At 38.6% G+C, this 18363-nt stretch overlaps 1 protein-coding gene across 1 annotated transcript in view; it reads right to left on the minus strand.

Annotated features, from left to right (window-relative positions):
• LOC101171096 (nucleus accumbens-associated protein 2) overlaps positions 1-18363 on the minus strand; it is a 34732-nt gene that overhangs the window by 15649 nt on the left and 720 nt on the right. The gene's annotated exons all lie outside the window — the stretch shown is intronic.

Genomic DNA, 18363 nt, shown 5'->3' on the forward strand with positions numbered 1-18363 from the left:
CACCAAACTCTAGTGGCCGCGACTCTGTGCTATGAAAACACATCCAGATAAAAAAATAAATATATATACAACCAGATGTGAAGGTAGTGACGTTAAACGTAGACAGGCTGGAAAGAAATGAAATTCAGAGAGGTGACTGAAAGTGAGAGGGAGATTTAAAACTTATGGATGCTATTAGGAAACAAAAATGAGGCTAGAAATAAACAAATATGAATACAAAGCTCAGATTAAATTGAGAGAAATTGATTTGATCCCAAAAAAAGGAATGAAAATAGTCAAATATTAAGAAGTTAATTGTGGTGCAGAGAAAGTAAATCAACATTCAAAATGACAAACTACAGTATAGAAGCTCCATTCTCATGTTTTAGATGACGCTCATCAGACGCTCATCAGGGCCGACGGGTTTTTCCACCTTTTAGCAAGAAATGAATGTGATGGAAGAAAACTCAAACTTCAGACTATAGTGCAACCTGAATGTTTTAAACGAACACTGGCTCAAGAACAAAAACTCCCCAACTTTCCTGTTTGAAGAGAAGTTAAACAGGACAGGATGACTGGGAGGTAATAGAGAGACTGAAGAGGACAGTTATAGAAAATAGAAAATGTTTGTCAAGCATCAATATTTTTGAAAGTGTAGAATAAAGAAAGTCAGGCACAAACATGCAAATTTACGTGTTTTAGGACAGCTTCTGATAAAGTTTGGCAGTACCTTGCACCAGACCATGGGACTGTTGGGTGCCAAAAATATATCTAAACTATTTCCTATAAACTTCAGTGACCAAATTTGTTTAAAACTTGTTCCCTTGTTCTTTTTACTCTAGTTTTGAGGCAAGCGTCTTTAAACTAGACCCTGCTCTCTCAATGTTTTGTGCTGTTATATACAGGCCGCCAAAATACAACAAGGACTTCATTGATGATTTCGCTGTGTTCTTGGCTGGAATAATGCCAAAATATGACAGAATTTTGATAGTTGGGGATTTTAATATTCATGTCTGCTGTCCTGATAAAGCACCGGCCAGAGACTTTTTGAATCTTATCAACTCTTTTAATCTTGTTCAACTTGTGTCTGCCCCTACGCAAGAACATGGTCACACACTTGACTTAATTCTAACCCATGGCTTAACAACTTTCGACCTTGAAATCTGTGATGCTTTGTTTTCTGACCACATGCCTGTTTTGTTTAATGTACAGCTGCCATGTCACACAGTTAAATTTCCAGCCCCTTTTTTATGCAGTCGCACTATTAACTCCCATACGGCCGCACAATTCTCTGCAGCTTTTAACTCTACCATCATTTTACCAAAACATCAGAGCTGCAATTCAGATGTTGAGAACATGTCATCCTGCTTGTATTCAACCTGTCAAACTGTTTTAGACAGTGTAGCTCCACTAAAAACAAGGCTCTCCAGGTTGAGGTCTGAGCCCTGGTTAGATGAGACCACTCGTGCCGTCAGGCGAGAGTGCAGGAGAGCCGAGCGGAAATGGAAGAAAGACCGGCTGCAAGTTTCCTTCCAGTTGTTGAGAGGCAGCTGGCGATCTTATCAAAAGACCATGAAGGCTGCTAAAACTAAACATTTTTCAGACATCATTGCAAGCAACCAGCACAATCCTCGGGTTTTATTTAAAACCATTAACTCTGTTTTAAATGTTCCACAACCGGTCTCTCTTGAGAACTCAACTGAGGTTTGTGAGATGTTTATGACCTTTTTTATTGATAAAATCAAGAACATTAGGACCCTCATTAGCCCCCCCTCTTTCAGTCACTCCGTCTCCACCTCATGTTCTACTGTTCTCCACCGGTTTGAGCATGTCAGTCTGTCTTACTTGGAAAAATTAATTAGTCAGATGAAGCCATCAGGATCTCCCAATGATCCAGTTCCACCTCGTCTTTTTAAAGAAGTGTTTCCCACTCTGGCTCCCTATGTTCTCGATTTAATTAACGGCAGTTTAATTCATGGGAGTGTGCCTTCGTGTTTCAAACATGCAGTAGTAACACCACTTATTAAAAAGCCTGGCCTGGACTCCTCCATTTTGTCAAACTTTAGACCAATTTCTAAGCTCCCCTTCCTTTCGAAGGTTTTGGAGAAAATTGTGTACTGCCAGTTAACAACGTTTTTAGAGGAGAACAGCATCCTTGAGGTGTTTCAGTCAGGATTTAAACCCCGTCACAGTACCGAGTCTGCGCTATTGAGGGTTTCAAATGACATTTTTCTAGCAACGGATGCCGGTCACCATGTTGTTTTGGTTCTGCTCGATCTGGCAGCTGCATTCGACACAGTTGACCACCAAATCCTTTTGTCTCGCCTGGAAAGCTGGGTGGGTCTTCGAGGTAGTGCTTTAGAATGGTTCAGATCTTATTTAAATGAGAGGAGCTTCTGTGTCCGTCTTGGACGTGCAGAATCCCGTAGAGCAACTTTCACATGTGGTGTACCTCAGGGCTCTGTTCTGGGGCCTCTTCTTTTTTCATTGTACCTGCTTCCACTTGGGTCTATTCTCCGCAAACACGGGATTTCATTCCACCTCTATGCTGACGACAGTCAGATTTACATACCGTTAAAACAGGAAGAAGCATATTCTGCTCACCAGTTACTAGAATGTCTTGATGACATTAAGACATGGATGTCATGTAACTTCCTGCACTTAAACCAGGAAAAAACAGAGGTTCTGCTATTTGGTCCAAGTGATGTCTCTAAGGCACATGTCGACTTAGGCGTTTTAAATGATCACCTGAAACAGACAGCAACAAGTCTAGGTGTGAAACTGGATAGCAATTTAACTTTTAATGCTCATATAAACTTAGTGGTGAAATCCAGTTTTTTTCACCTGAGACAACTGGCCAAGGTTAAACCTCTCCTCTCCCGCCATGACTTTGAGATTTTAATCCATGCTTTTATTTCAACACGTTTGGACTACTGTAATGCTCTCTATGTTGGGCTTTCCCAGAAATTACTTGCTCGTTTGCAGTTAGTCCAAAATGCAGCTGCCCGTCTTCTAACTGGTACACGGAAACAAGAACATATCACTCCCATTTTAGCATCTCTTCACTGGCTCCCAGTTCGCTTACGCATTGATTTTAAAATTCTCCTATTTGTTTTTAAATGTCTCCATGGACTCGCCCCAAAATATTTGTCTGACCTGATTCAGGTGTACAATCCCCCCCGCTCCCTTAGGTCAACAAATCAGACACAGCTGGTTGTCTCGAAGACCAGGAGAAAACTGAGAGGTGACCGAGCCTTCTCAGTCTTCGGACCAAAAATCTGGAACGAATTGCCCCTGTACCTCAGACAGATAAACTCACTCAGTATTTTTAAATCTGCTCTTAAAACATATTTTTTCACTTTGGCTTTTAACTGAGTTGGGATCCGGACCTATTTTATGTGTTTTATGCTTTATATTTTTATGTGCTTTTATTAATTTTTGTATTGTTCAGCACTTTGGTGAACCTTGTTCTGTTTAAAGTGCTTTATAAATAAAGTTGAGTTGAGTTGAGTTGAGTTTTTTAGAGTTTGGCAAATTTGACACATACGTTCAACAACTTATAGGTGACTTACAAAGGATATATCTGCTTTGAAAGAGAGGCTGATAACAAACACTTGTCTTAAAATGACTATCACTTCAACCATCATGAAAATCTCAAAAGGGGAAAGATATCAAAGACATGATATTATCTCCAAAGAGACTAAGTATGGATCAAAGGACCGACTTCAATTCTACTTGCAAGGAAAAAACTGTGAAAATGGAAAAAAAATATGAATTTTTTAAGGTTATTTCTATGCTCAAAACAACATTAAAAAGTTGAGTTGAGCAAGATGAGTTAATAAATAGTTTCTTTAAATAAATTTAAACGGTACATAGTACTTGAAAAAAAAAATCCAATGACTGAGTGTTTATTAGTATTAATAGTACATATTATTCCAACTGGAACTTCAAAAAAAAGTCTGCTGAGTCAGCATATTGTTAGAAAAGCTGCTCTTATGATAAAGCTTTCTAGTCTGCACAAAGTGTACCGTTCCCTCCATCAGGAGTTTAATATGAAGTAGCAGAAAAAGCTGGTACAAATATAAAAGTTAGGGTTTCGTAGGAACATAATGAAAATAAGACATCAAAAATAGAATATTGTCCAACTTTATATGGTAGATATTTGGTATCTGTTAAAAAAATTACCAATAGGTTTGAGTGCGTGCATAAAGTAAAAAGAGTAACAAGTTAAATGGTACCATGCTGAAAAAACAACAAAAAGTGCCCCCACTTTACCAATTTGATTTGACTCAATTGGGCTTTTTATGTGCTGGTAAGCGTAATGCAAACTAGATTGTTTTAACGTTTCAGTTGGGAATGATTCTCTGTGAATGGAGCATTTTTGTTGGTGAACAAAGCTTACAGTTTCTCAAAGTATCTCACACCTTCTCTGTCTTCTGAATACGCTACACACCAAAGCTGTGTGGGAGGGTTCGCTAACGTTCTGCTGAATGAGCCCAAGCCAACCATGACACATTTGTCATACATTCCACAGATTGGAAGGTACTTGTGCTTTTCTTTCCATCTTTCTTTAAGGTGTCCCACCACCTTCAGTCATTTTAAGTTAAAATTGTACTTCAAGGAAGTCGGTTTTATACTTTTTAGTTTTGCACAAACATGATGTGAGACTTGCAACACATGAGACCATGTATGACCAAAATATATTTTTCTTTGAAAAGTAGTTTAAGGTAAAGCAACCACTGACATAAACGTTTGATACTGATAAGGCAAAATTTGACTTTCTCTACAATGACCATACCTGTAGTTCATTCAGCCACAAACTTGTGGATCTGCCATGTAGGCTCTTTGCTCTTTTAGACGCGATGTCCAAAAGAAATCCACAAATTTCACATTTGACTCTGATCATTCGACTCAGATCTGAGTAATCTGGAAACAAAGTAAACGTTTGAACTTGAGTGTTGTCCCACTTAACAAGAGCATCAAAGGATATTGCTTTCATTATGGACAACAAGTAGGCTTTAAATTCAAGTCATCTGGAATAATCTATGGTAATTTACATGGCAGAAAGTTCCCCTCTTGCTGGGACAGTACCTCAGCAAAGACCCTAGAAACTGAGATGCGTGTTTCACAACTGCAGCTCTTACATTAGCAGAAAAGGTGTTCCAGTACATTATAAAGTAAAAAAGGAACCATTCAAACATTTGAAATTTAAGAGGTTTTATATTAAAACTTACTATTATAAAGAAAAATGTAAATCCTGTTGTCTAAATAAATGCTAACTGAAAAGGATTTTTTTTTGTGATGCTTTACTAGTGTAAAAAAAAAGCTGAAATTACTATGCTGTGATGTGAAAAATATTTTTTTTTATTGGAATTTTGGTTTCATATGCAGGTTTATGAAACCTTTTTTTTAAGTTCAAGTAAGAAATAAAAAGAACCAAATACCATTTAACAGTGACTTAAAATAAAATATCAGCATCTAGATCTCAAAATGAATATTTTGTTACAGTCAAGGGAATTAAATACTTTATAAAAATTGTATGTGTTTACTCTTTTCAACTCATCAAAGGAACCTCTTTGGCTCTGCTGACTGGTGGGGAGTTTCCAGCCGATCAATCCTCAAACCAGCATGTTTCAATTTGTGTGTGTGTGTGTGTGTGTGTGTGTGTGTGTGTCTGTGTGTAAGACAATAAAAAACATAAAGTAATACATTTTTAAAAATTAAGAAAAAAAAGTTAAATAAATAGTAAAAAAGTTGCTTAAAGGAATTTTCAAGTAAAACATACATTTTGTATTTTTTAATCACGAACCTCTGATCCTAATGACAAAGTACTATTTTGACATATTGATGCTGGGCATTTGTGTGCCTTTATAACACATTTTGAAAGCTAGATAAAGGAAAGGAGAACCTAAGTTTACCATGAAATTATACTTTTGACCAACAAATAACCCGTAGCAAGTAAAATAATGTAAGACAAAAAGAAAACTGTGTTGCTTGAGGGGGAGGATACAAAAAGAACCAAACTTTAAAGAGCTTTAAAGATCCTTCCAAAAAATATTAGGGAAGCCCAACATGTCTACCAAAAGAGCCCAGTGCGACATTAAAAGTGAGGACACATTTTTCAGCATCACTGCCCCAATGTCTACAAACATGAATCTCCAAACACACACAAACACCGAGACAAAGACTTGCAGATGGAGCAGTGCCCACCATGACTGAAGGCTCTTGTACAACTTTCACTCTTATTAAACTCAATCCATTCAAGTGGAAATACTGTGGTGCTTAAACATGCATACATTTCATAATTGTTATAAATATCTGAAACAAAACGTTGCCCAAACGGGGGCTATTGGTAATAAAGCAATTTGGCATTATATGCCAAATATAACCAATAATCATTGATATAATACCAAAGGTCAGAGTAGAAAAATCCAGCTCTCCAATCATTTTGTTTCCTCACTAGGACTAACCTGCATTTGCCACAGCATTAACCCAGAGCTGTAACCCTGAAGACACCTTGGTTGGAGTGCATTTTATTTTTTATGGGCTTACTTAAACCAAAATTAAAAACTTAAAACTTGTCACAAAGGCATGCCACAGCCAGTTTCTAATGCATTGTAAAAATTGCATCATTTAGCTTTCTTTTTTGATTTTTTTTTAACAAGCAAAACAGTCCACATAAAAATGCACTAAATAAAGCTTATTGTGGTCAACTTGGCAGGCTTGTATTAAGTGGTTAGGGATTTAAATTGTAAACTGTTTAACATCTAAAAATATACGAAATGCAAAAGTATGACACCAGCTTGCCCCATCCCAAGCTGTTTATCTTCTTCTGACAAATAATGTAGTTGTACCCTTAAGCTTGTTTTTAAGTTAGGTTGAGTTAATGCAAACACAAGGCAAAGGCAAGACATCCCATTTAATAGGACAGCTATCAAGGATGACCCTATCTTCTAAGAAGGTTTGGGATTTGAACCATTACATTACTGGCACTTGCATCAGCTAAAAAAGCACATCAAATCAACAGTTCATATAAGCCCGTCTCTTGCACAAGTAAGTTTTCCATCCATAAAAAAGTTCCTAGAAAGCATCCACACCATTATGTAAAAATGTGCTGGCATTCTGCCTATCACAGAACTAGATAGACAGACAATGAGCTTCACCAAGGTCACAAAATCCTGTAAACACCTTAAGCAAACATACTTAAGGAAGTTCATTAAATGATCCGCTTTATGCTGAAAACGTGTGTTGGGTCTAGCCTGTTGCAATATTCTAAGACCTTGGAGACCTCCAACATCTACACGCAACTGTGACCAAGGAATTTCCTAGTCAGCGCCATGCTAAGTGAACACATGTGCTCAAATAACATTATCACCTTGGATAACCGCATCATGCTGGCTAAACACTGACAAGGCTTGTCTATCTCTGTCTAAGGTCAAATTTGAGTAAACAGAGTTTACATCCAAATTTGGGTTACTCAGTAGGAGATGATTATTTTATTATTGCTACATGTGCAAAATTCCCCAATTACCAAACACATTGAGATTAAATGGGAGCCCCTCCTGTCAGGAAGTGATTCATTTTATGTGCTTGACGTCTAGAAGCCACTGCTGTATGATCTTTATTACATTCATTTACCATTGCAAAATAAGCTTTGAATTAAAACAGCCTTCAAAATAATTTTTTAAAAAATCGGTGCGATTTAATTTCTATCCTTGAAACAAAGTTTAACCAAATTTATGTACTTTTTTTATCAAGACAAATACAGTAACATTTTTAGCTAACACACTAGCTTATGTAATATGAAGGTGGTCGGGTGGGCTGCCTTGTGAAAGCTACCCGCCTCAGATTCCACACTTTTTCCGCTGGCTCCTACCAGCTCTCTGCCAGGCCTTTAAGACACGCAGAAAACATAAAAGAGAGGGCATCAAAACTGAGGAGGAGTCAGCCTATCTGCTTTCCTTAGCTATTAACTTATTTGGTGGTTATCAAGCTTTGTTTACTCAAAGAAGTCTGAAGCAAACCTTGCCCTTTCTAGCATCTTTGCACAGCGTGAAGCAAAATAGTATAAAAAACAGATAATAAATATAATCTATGTTGCTCTCTGTAACTACTTTTTTTATGCATGTTCGCTTTTTTATTAGTGTGAGTATATGTTTGTTCATTTGTCAAGCTAAATTTGTTTACGCACGAATAAAAAAAACTTTAAAAATTAAAATATTTATTTGTTATACTTTAATTTGTTCAGATTATTATTTTTTAATCAAACAAAGTCCTTCAAAAGATAAAACTAAAAATCTAAAAGTCACAAAAAAGTGATCTAAAAAAGGTCATGTAAATGTAGTTCTAGATTTTGTAGTTTTACCTGCATATTACAGATAAATATAGCATCTCTGTAATACTAATTATTTTTAATGGGCTTGTGCCACAAATGCTGCCAAATACTCCCATGAAGAACTATTAAGTAAACAAACTTAAATGTTTCATCATATTTGAGGATATAATCTCATTTCTGTCAGTGCAACGCGTCTTTGTCATGACTCTAAGTATCCTGTAATTCTCTGCCATGACTACGTGCTTCTATTCAAGTTAAAAATACTTGGAATGATCAAATGTGCACATGTTCTTCTTTCTGTTCTTTCTTTCTCTTTTTTTTTAACTCCTGCACAAACACGTACAATTGCAGGCTTCTGCTCACATACTCGCACAACACCGGCATGCACGACATTCAAGCCATGTGATCTTGGCTAGGCTATAAGCCAACAGCCAAACATGTCACTTACAAGAAATCTCTGAGACAGAGTGGGAGAGTGAGACTCACGCACACAAGCGCACTGGCACAAACTCGCCCAGTAATTCTGCCCAATTGTCTGTTCTGAAAGCTCCTTGTCAAGTGCAAGTACAGTACAAACACAAGAAACATGAGACTTAGCTGCTAGTTATATGCTATGAAGGGTGGCGGGGGGGGGAGGGGGGGGTCAGTTCTGAGAAAAGAGAACCACGTGAGCTTCAAGATCTAATGTGGAATTGTTCTGCGAACATGCCATGTTGACTGTTCATTATCTAAATTCCTAGAAGTCTTCCTGAAAAGCACACAGCAAGGCAACGCAGCCCAAATACGCTTCAAGATTCCAAAAAGCTTCAGTCGACTCTTTTTTTTCTCATCGACCTTTGCACATTTTCCACTTTTTTTCTGAGTTCAGCATAAACTTCCGCTGTGTGACCAGTGAATGACAGCTACATTTGAATATCATACATCTGTGAATTTGTATCCTCGTTCGGTGGACATGTCTTTCTTTGTGTGGACTTCTGGTAAAAAAAAAAAAAAGAAAAAAAATGCAAGAGTTCAAAAATTAAACCAATCAAAACATAAATGAATAAAAGACAAATATGCGCACACAGTGTTCCAGCACAGAGGACAGGAAAAAAATTCTCACTTTCGTTTGATACATTAAGTGATTTGTTACAAGTGTTCTGTGAAAAATACCACCAGAGGGGCATGTCAAAACATTTGCATGGTGTCCAAAGAAAGGGAAACATGCAAATCTGAGCACAAGAAAATTATATTTTTTGATGTAGCTTTTAAAGAGTTGTTTAGCAAAAAACAAATGTGGGTGACGAGTTGAAAAAACAAAAACCTGGGCCACTTAAAATAACAGTTTGCAAAAAAAGGTAATGAAAAAAATAACGGTTTAATAGATATAAAAAAAATACTGTACCAACTTTGGGTAATGAAACGGTAAGACTATTTTAGCCAGCAACCTGTCTGGCTAACTAGTAGGTGTACCGTAATTGCCTTTTATACAGGAATACAGTCCCGAAACATAGATTACTCAAATTTGCGGATGCGTCTTAAAGTTCAATTATTAAACTAAAATTAAACAGAACTTTTTAGAATGTTCTTGATCCCATAATGGGTAAATTATTTTGTTATTATAGCTCTATTGAAAATTGAATAAAACCCATAATAATAACGCGATCTCCAGATGCATTTTGTTGGTGCTGAGTGACAACAGTTGATTGTGCAAACAATGCACCAGCGGATCGTTTCAGAGCAATAAGTAGGGAAGACAGCCCAGGAAGCGGTAGCAGACATGCCACTATACTCATTAGGTGTACAAAAAAAGGTGCATGCCATTAAAAATTGGTTGATTTTAAGAGGATATTGAAACAAAAACAGCTAAGCTTACTCGGAGCTGAAGAAGGCTAACTGGCAGCCAACCAATGCTGCAGTAAAAAAAAAATCAAATTAAATAAATAAACGTCAGTGGGATCAGAAAAACCAACTTTCTTTTTTTTTTTTTTTGAATTTTCTTGTCTTTTTTTCTTTTTAACTATTACTACAGTCGGCCACCACTTAGCCTACTTTAGCTCAGAGTTAGCTTTTTTAATTTTGTTATTTTCCATCCATTTTTTTTTAACCCACTATTATCCCTTTCGGGTTCAGGGTGCTGCTAAAGCCTGTCCCCACTACTTTTGGGCAAAGGTATGGTACACCCGGTGTGGGTACCGGATGTTCTCGGGTTGCCGGATGTTCTCGGGGTCCTTCGGGGTCCTTCGACCAATGATGACGTCACACTATTTGATTGGCTGTAAGTTGTCAATAAAGTTTTTTTTTAAAACTTTATTGACAATTGCGGTATCATACATTAACAATGACATTAACGTTAACAACAAACAATAACAATGTAATGAATATTGCTTCGAAGATCAGTCACCATTGCCAAAAATAACAAATTAACATAGAAAATAAAGAATAGAGGGGGAAAAAAGAAACAATGAACATAACACACAAATAAATAAAAACATAAGTAAAATAAAATAAAGGAACATAGAAAAAATCTAAATAGTCTAATACTAGTTAAGTTAGGGGTACTCGTGAAGTTTGTATTTCTGAACAAAACTAAGCAATTTCAAGCCATTCTTCTTTTTCATATAATGAAGTGATTGAAAGCAAAAACAGAGCTCTTTATTAAATGTTATAAAAGTGGTTTGGTCTTCAAAACTTGACCTCACCAAGATGGCGGTGCTCTCCTCCAATGAGGAACCACGTGATGTCTCCTCTAGTGATATAACTCATTGGAAGGACCCCGAAGGACCCCGAGAACATCCGGCAACCCGAGAACATCCGGTACCCACACCGGACAGGTCCAGGGGCTGGAGTAAGCACGCCCACCCCGCCTGTATAAACTGGCTGGCGGAGCACTCTCCTGCTGCCCCGCTTTCCTAATGCTGCCCACCGATTGCCGCCATTGGCTGGCGGGCAGACAGGAGAGCAATGGCAGCAGGAAAGCGGGGATTCCTCTGGTTTTTCTTATTTTGTTTTAGAATTCTCTTATTATCAGTATCTCCTTTTTTTGACAAACAGACTTTTTTACACAAATTAAGAGGGATGCTGCTGCTATTTTTTCCCCACCACTTTCGGGTCTGGGGCATTTTTTTATTCGATCAGCTGTTCTCCCCTGGCAGCAAAAACACGGCAGGACATCGCTGTTATAATCTGGTTGGGAAATTTTGTTTTCAAGACAACTCTTGGTTGTCTTGAAAAAAAAAAAAATTGTATTCAAAACAGACACGTCAAACACAAAACTAAATGTTGTGTTGATATTTTTTATTTTAGGTTGTGCACAAAGCATTAACTTGTGCACAACTTTGTATGTTTCTTATTGACAGGTATCTTACCCCATAGGGATCTCTTCCAACTGTCACGATGAGAACAGAAAAAGACGCGGCTGTCTCAAGAAACTTGGATCAGGTTGAAGAAAAGCTGAGTAGGAACTTTGTTTTCAGCCATATGATTACACATAGGAGGCGCAAAGAGACATCTACACAAAGGGAAAGCTGTAGGACAAGTGCAATGAACAAGGAGCATGACTCAATTGAGACTATGCATGTTATTGGACGATCACCAGGACAAACCCCTGCAAGTCAGAACTAGCGAGAATCAAGTTTCAAACTCAGTCAGCGTTCTCCTAAGTCCATCCAACACATACTGTTAAGACAAGCAGAAACATCAGCATGTAGGATTCCCTGGAGTCCATCATGAGCTACTGCCCTAAACTCCTGGGAGACATGAAGTACAAATGGTACAGTACCCATTTGCTGAAATTAATAGATATCATCTCCACTAGAATCCAGCAGAGTAAACATGAACTCTGAGTTTGGCCCGCATTTTTTTAAAAGAGTAAAACCACAACTAGAGCATAAGGCTCCTTGCAGGTCTGCTACTCACAGCCTGGAACTGGCGAAGGAGGTGGCCTTCAGTTTTCAGAACACTGATGTCACCGAAACCGCATTTGGTCTAAACATTGGCCTCAACAAAGCAAGCAGTGATGCCGGAACTTCCAGTCTCCTGGTTGGTTTGGATGGAGGAGGCCCACATGTGGAAGGAAGCCAAATACCATGATCTGCTTGAGCCATTCAGAGAGAAAGACTGGAGGGCCTGTTGAGTGCCATGCATTCAGGCACCTTGAAAACGGAGAGCAGTTTAGAAAGGAGAGTCACCAGAAACATCAGTAAGAAAAGCCTCTGCATGTTTCTGCATCAAGAGGAGAGAGTCATGAACTAGCACACACAAACTGGGGCCTGATCAACCTCGGTTAAATGGAGTGTATGAAGATCAAAGAGCAGAATCACCTAATGACCCTGAGGTCTTTACTGAGAATGTGTGCAGGCTGAATTTTTGAGGTGTTTAGACATGCAGCACTGATACAAACACAGCAAATCATTAAAATGCTAAAGCATTGAGTGTAGGGAAAATCAGAAAGTATGTTTGTATTTGTTTGTGTCACCATAACTAATAGTATTGAAATGTGACTTAAATGGAAAACAAGAAATGTTTTTGGAAGTTATTTTGAAAGGTTTCGATAAAGTTTCAGTTTCTCCGAAAAGAAGAAGAGCCATCAGTTATCTCCGATTAGGAAGTTTTTTCCAACTCATGGTAATTTAACTGTGAGAAAGATGGAGAAAGACTACCAGTATGATGTGTGCTGTGTCTCACACACATAATGCAGAAGTCATACATGTGACTTTATTTCAAAGTCACAATTGCAAAGTCACATGTGAAGTTTAACAGTCGCACACATGTGATTTTATGTCCAAGTCACAAATGTTAAGTCACACTAATGCAATTTGACATTTGAAATGTGCAAATTGGAAACACGTGTTCCTCTTTCACACTCAGAGGAAATAGGCTGGAAAGTGGCATAAACTACATTTAATGGTTATAACTTGCTATCCACACTTGGAAAAAATTGACTTCGCTGAAAAAGGGTTCAAATTAAAAACCTGCGAATCCTATTTTGGCAGCAAAACAGTGCTTTTTTGTTTTGTTACCGACCAAAAAGGGAGATTTTTAGAAATGCTGACACACAGCTCTTCTTACAGTTACTTTTTTGTACTTTGTAGAACCTTTGGCACAGATAGTGCTACAAATGTTGCTTGTTTTTTCAATGGGGAGTGCTGAAGATGACTAAAACGATAAAGAAACTCACAGACTTTTGAAGCATCCTACAGAGTAAGTAAAGCTGTACCTCTGGAAAAATAAGTCAAAGCTGCAATGTAAAAAACTCTTGACCACTATGTGCAAGCCAAGAAAACTATACCCAATCCAGTATGGGTATATGGAAACAGATAAATATGTTATTTTAGGGAGCTGGTTATCACTATTCTCCCAATCTTCCTCATATCTTCTATGTTTCTAGCATATTTACCAGAAGCAGTTCATCAGACACTTGCCCAAAGGCTAAGAAATTATTTATTTTGTTTAAAAAAAGTAATGTCTCACCTCTAAGGTAGAGTTTACAAACTTAGCCCTCCATTACAGCTTTGCAGCCTTGTGGAAAAGAAAGTATCATACACTAATTCTAAGATTTGATACCAGATTCTGCTCCCAAAAGAAGGTAAAGCTGATATCCTTTATGATTCTATAGCATGTACATTGACCCATAAAAGCATATTATTGTATTATTGTAGAGGATTTGTGAATTGCTGATCTTTATTTTGTTGATTTAGTGTATCAACTTTGGGGGGGAGCCAGTTTAGCTCGTGCTGGTTTGCGGCACCTTCCGTCCGTGAAACCAGGGTTCAACTCCAGGCCGCTCCCTGTTCCCTTCTCCACCTCTGTGCTGGTTCCAAGCCCGGTTTGAGAAGGTTGCGTCAGGAAGGGCATCCGGCGTAAAACATTGCCAAGTTTACCATGCAACTTGTTCGCTGTGGCGACCCCTGATGGGATAAGCCGAAAGAGGAAGAAGAAGTGTATCGACTTTGGGCCTATTTGTTTGTGCACAATAAAAAGTACTGGAGAATTTGAGTCTGGTTGAAGTCTAGACTGAAACTAGGCCATTTTGATACTTTAATTTCTTTGCTTTTTTAGTGGCTTTTCGTTGATTTGTTTTGTGGGTCTTTGTCAGAAAGAAAAACTCAATGACAGGAAATGACCAAAAATGTATGACTTAAAATCAGACACATATGTGTCACCCCGGATCCACCGTGTTTTTCTGACGAAAGCTTTTCGGCTTTCGTCAGCTTCTATCAGTTCTGAAAGTTGTGACCTTGGTGTTGAATTACTGCGACGCCCACTCAAAAGAAGACCAGTAACAACCTTGAATGCTTTAAATCATTAATAATAGTTGACAGTGTTAAGTGGCAAACTTCACATTGGTTGGTAATATTCACATTTTAGCAGTGCTAAGATTTTCTAACGATCGTTTATTAGTATTAGATAAATATTTCATTGTTTTGGTGGTTTAATACATTTACATTTCTGCGTTTGGTTCAACGACACAGGCTGGCAAGGCTAAAAGTTATTTTAAACTTTTTTTTTAGTGTTTAAAATGTTCCACTTTGTAGTACCTGTTTATCCAGTAGTACTTTCCATGTAAAAAAAAGTTTCTATGAAAAGCAGTGAGACTGCCGACTTACCTGATAGATATCATTTCAGGAATTCTCTTACCCAACATTGAAAAGGAGGATTTTTCTTTACAATTATCCTGAACTGTTTGACTGTTCCACGAAAAGCAACGAACATGCCTGGACACACCAGTCTGAGCAGGTTTTTATCCCTCCAAGGTTTACCTTGAACTGGCTCTGCAATACCTAGAAAGAGTAGCTATTGTTTGAGAATGGGATGTATGACTGGTGCCCTGTATCGCATGCCCTGAGGCATGACTCATAATAGTCCATGCATAAATACACGCCCGGCCCAAATATACATGTGTATTAGGAGAAAAAGGAGCTGTATTTTATTGTAAATGCCGAATGTGCACACATAGTGCACAGTACAGAGCAGTATGGTTAAAAATGGTTGCTATATTTTACATAAGTACATGTATTCTTACTCAACTGACAAAACTTCCAGCATATCCTTGTTTATAAGAAAAATATAATTTATTGTTGAATGTTTCTATGGTAATCCAAGTCATTTGTAATTTTTTCTGTGTGTGATCAAGTGGGAGATGCGTGATAAGTTTAGTGCAAACAAATGTGGTGGATTGCAGCTCAGTAACTTCTCTATTATGACACTACATACTGCACGTTGGCGTTGATAAATGTGCTGAAGTGGAGAGTGGGCAAGATAATATAGAGGAGGGGGTGTTGCCTGGTGTCAAAAAGTATTTTATTTGGGTTACGACTCACCAAAATGTGACCATAACATGGATAAAGCATATAAAACAATTGGTTTTCTTTCATTTCACTCTGGGTTTTTTGGGACACGTGACATGATTGCTCGCACTGCAAGGCATCATTCAAACAAAATGGGTAAAATACTAATTAAAAGGTTGTTTGTGTGATAAATCTTCTTTATTGAAGTGTTTCGCTACATACTTGTAGATACGCATCACTCCTTTCTAAGAACTTCCAAAAACTGGTTTAGATTTTTCAAATGCCAGAGATGTTTTTTTTCAATGAAAACATGTGCAACTTTTTATGGAAATTCATTTTAGGTAGTTCTACCACACTACTTCCATGGACATTAAAGTGATATGTAAGATTATCTCAACATAACTTTATTCACACAGCATTTTTTGTAACCTAAGGTACTTCATAAATCATAAACATGTGCAACTTTTTATGGAAATTCATTTTAGGTAGTTCTACCACACTACTTACATGGACATTAAAGTGATATGTAAGATTATCTCAACATAACTTTCTTCACACAGCATTTTTTGTAACCTAAGGTACTTCATAAATCGTTTCATGTCCCAAAATAAATGAGTCTCTAGATTTTTTTTCAGGTGTTTTTACCCTTAAGGCCTGTTCACACCGGGACGAATTTCGCCGGCGATTTTCGCCGACGTTTAACGCCTCGTGACTAAACAAAGGGCACCAATGAGAGTGTGCACACCGAGGCGAAAAAACGCCACGCGCCAAAGCGTCGAAAAAAAAAAAACGCCTCGGGTTCGTTTTTTTTTTTCGACGCGTCGCGTCGAAATCTATTCGACCAATGAGAATGGCGCTTTTGCACACGTGCCTGGAGCTTCTGAAGTTACAGTAAAACACAACTTGGGGGCGCTCAAACACAAAACTGCCTTTCTGAGCACACATACCAGAGAAGAAGTTAGACGCCAAGTAGCGTCGACACTGCCGCGAAGAAATAATGACGGACATTCTTAAATATCCCCTTACCAAGCACCAGTTGGAGCTACTGATGCTTGAAATATTCATGTTTTCTTTGTATGATTCTGACAAGCGCGTAAATACTTGCTCTCTTCTTCTGAGCGAAAAGCGACTTTAAGAAGCGTAAAGCGCCATCTAATGTCAGGGAATGAAATTGCATGTTCGCTCGGCTCACCGTCAGCGAAAATCGCCTGGGTGTGAACACAAAAGACGTGGCGAAAAACGCTGGCGAATAACGCCTGGCGAATATTCGTCCCGGTGTGTACGGGCCTTTATTCAGCTATTTTTTGGGGTCACTGTCCACATCAATTACCGTCTGTGTTATGGTGCTCTCTCCTTGACACTCCCACCCTTGCACACAGCCCTGGGCCCCCTCGTGGAATGTGGTACAGTTGAGGGGGCCTATGGAGGAAGGGCATCCCAGGACACACTCTAACACACTCTCCGACACACTCAACTGCACCCCAGCAAACACACAGACAAACACACGCTCACCCAGACAAATACAGCTGCTGAAAGCCATCAAAACCTTTTAGTAGACATCCAAGAACAAGTGGTGTTAAAAAGCCTGTGTTTCATGTTAAACTTCCTTATAGGACACAAAAAGCCACACACCCAGATTACCATGAACCGATTTTCTTTGTAAGTGTTATAAAACACATCAACAACAGACAGTCTTGCTTTAGGGCAAACAGGCACGCATATAGCTTGTATGCCTAGTAAAACATACCTGGAACCTGAAGTGCAAATGAGTAAACAGAATCCTAACGAACCAGAGCGGGCTGACTTTCAATTTTACACCTGTAACAAACCTGCTGGGGGCTGAGATGCTTAACATCAGCATTTCATCACATGACAAAGATAAGACAGAAACCATAAAAAAACAAGTAGAAGTAGTCCTGACTGACCTACAGTAACACACAGTGCCAAAAATGACGATACTGAAACAGAGACAGACAAAAAAAAATGTGTGTTGGGGGAAGAACAGTGACAGGAAATGAAGGAAACTGCCACAAACTGCTTGCTGGTTAGCCACACATTGCAATCATGTACACACAGGAGAAAGAGGTGGGCACTGCATTTAGGGTTAAAGTCTTTTAGCAAGCTTTAGGTGAGCCACAACTGACAGAAAAGTGCATAGAATCTGAGATTCCTTTAAAATTTCCTTTGGCATTCAGTCCAAATATTATCCAATGTGATTCCCTTGATAAGTACCTTTTTTTCACAGTTTTGTGATTAGACTAAAGTGAAGCAAACTATAAACTGATACAAATAAATTAGTAAAACTTCTTCTTCCACTTTCGGCTTCTCCCATCAGGGGTCGCCACAGCGAACAAGTCGCATGGTAAATTTGGCAATGTTTTACGCCGGATGCCCTTCCTGACGCAACCTTCTCTAACCGGGCTTGGAACCGGCAGAGGTAGAGAAGGGAACAGGGAGCAGCCTGGAGTCGAACCCGGGTTTCACGGATGGAAGGCGCCGCAAACCAGCACGAGCTAAACTGGCTCCCAAATAAATTAGTAAAACTATTTTTGGTTTTTGGAGCCCTGCAGTAACAGTGGATCCAGAATCGGTGGAGTTTGTTTGCTTCTCCCTCATGTCACAGGGACAGTAAAGCTCCTCTACCCTTCATACAGTTGAAACTAATGACAACGTTGTTTCCTGTAGTCTAAGGGCGGGCCAACATCATCCTATGGACGATTCTAGCAAGTTTGATTAGATTCTCCAAGTGACAGGAATAACATCGCCTCCTCACATCCTCTA

Source organism: Oryzias latipes, chromosome 12 (assembly GCF_002234675.1).
Source record: "Oryzias latipes chromosome 12, ASM223467v1".
NCBI classification, from domain to species: domain Eukaryota; kingdom Metazoa; phylum Chordata; class Actinopteri; order Beloniformes; family Adrianichthyidae; genus Oryzias; species Oryzias latipes.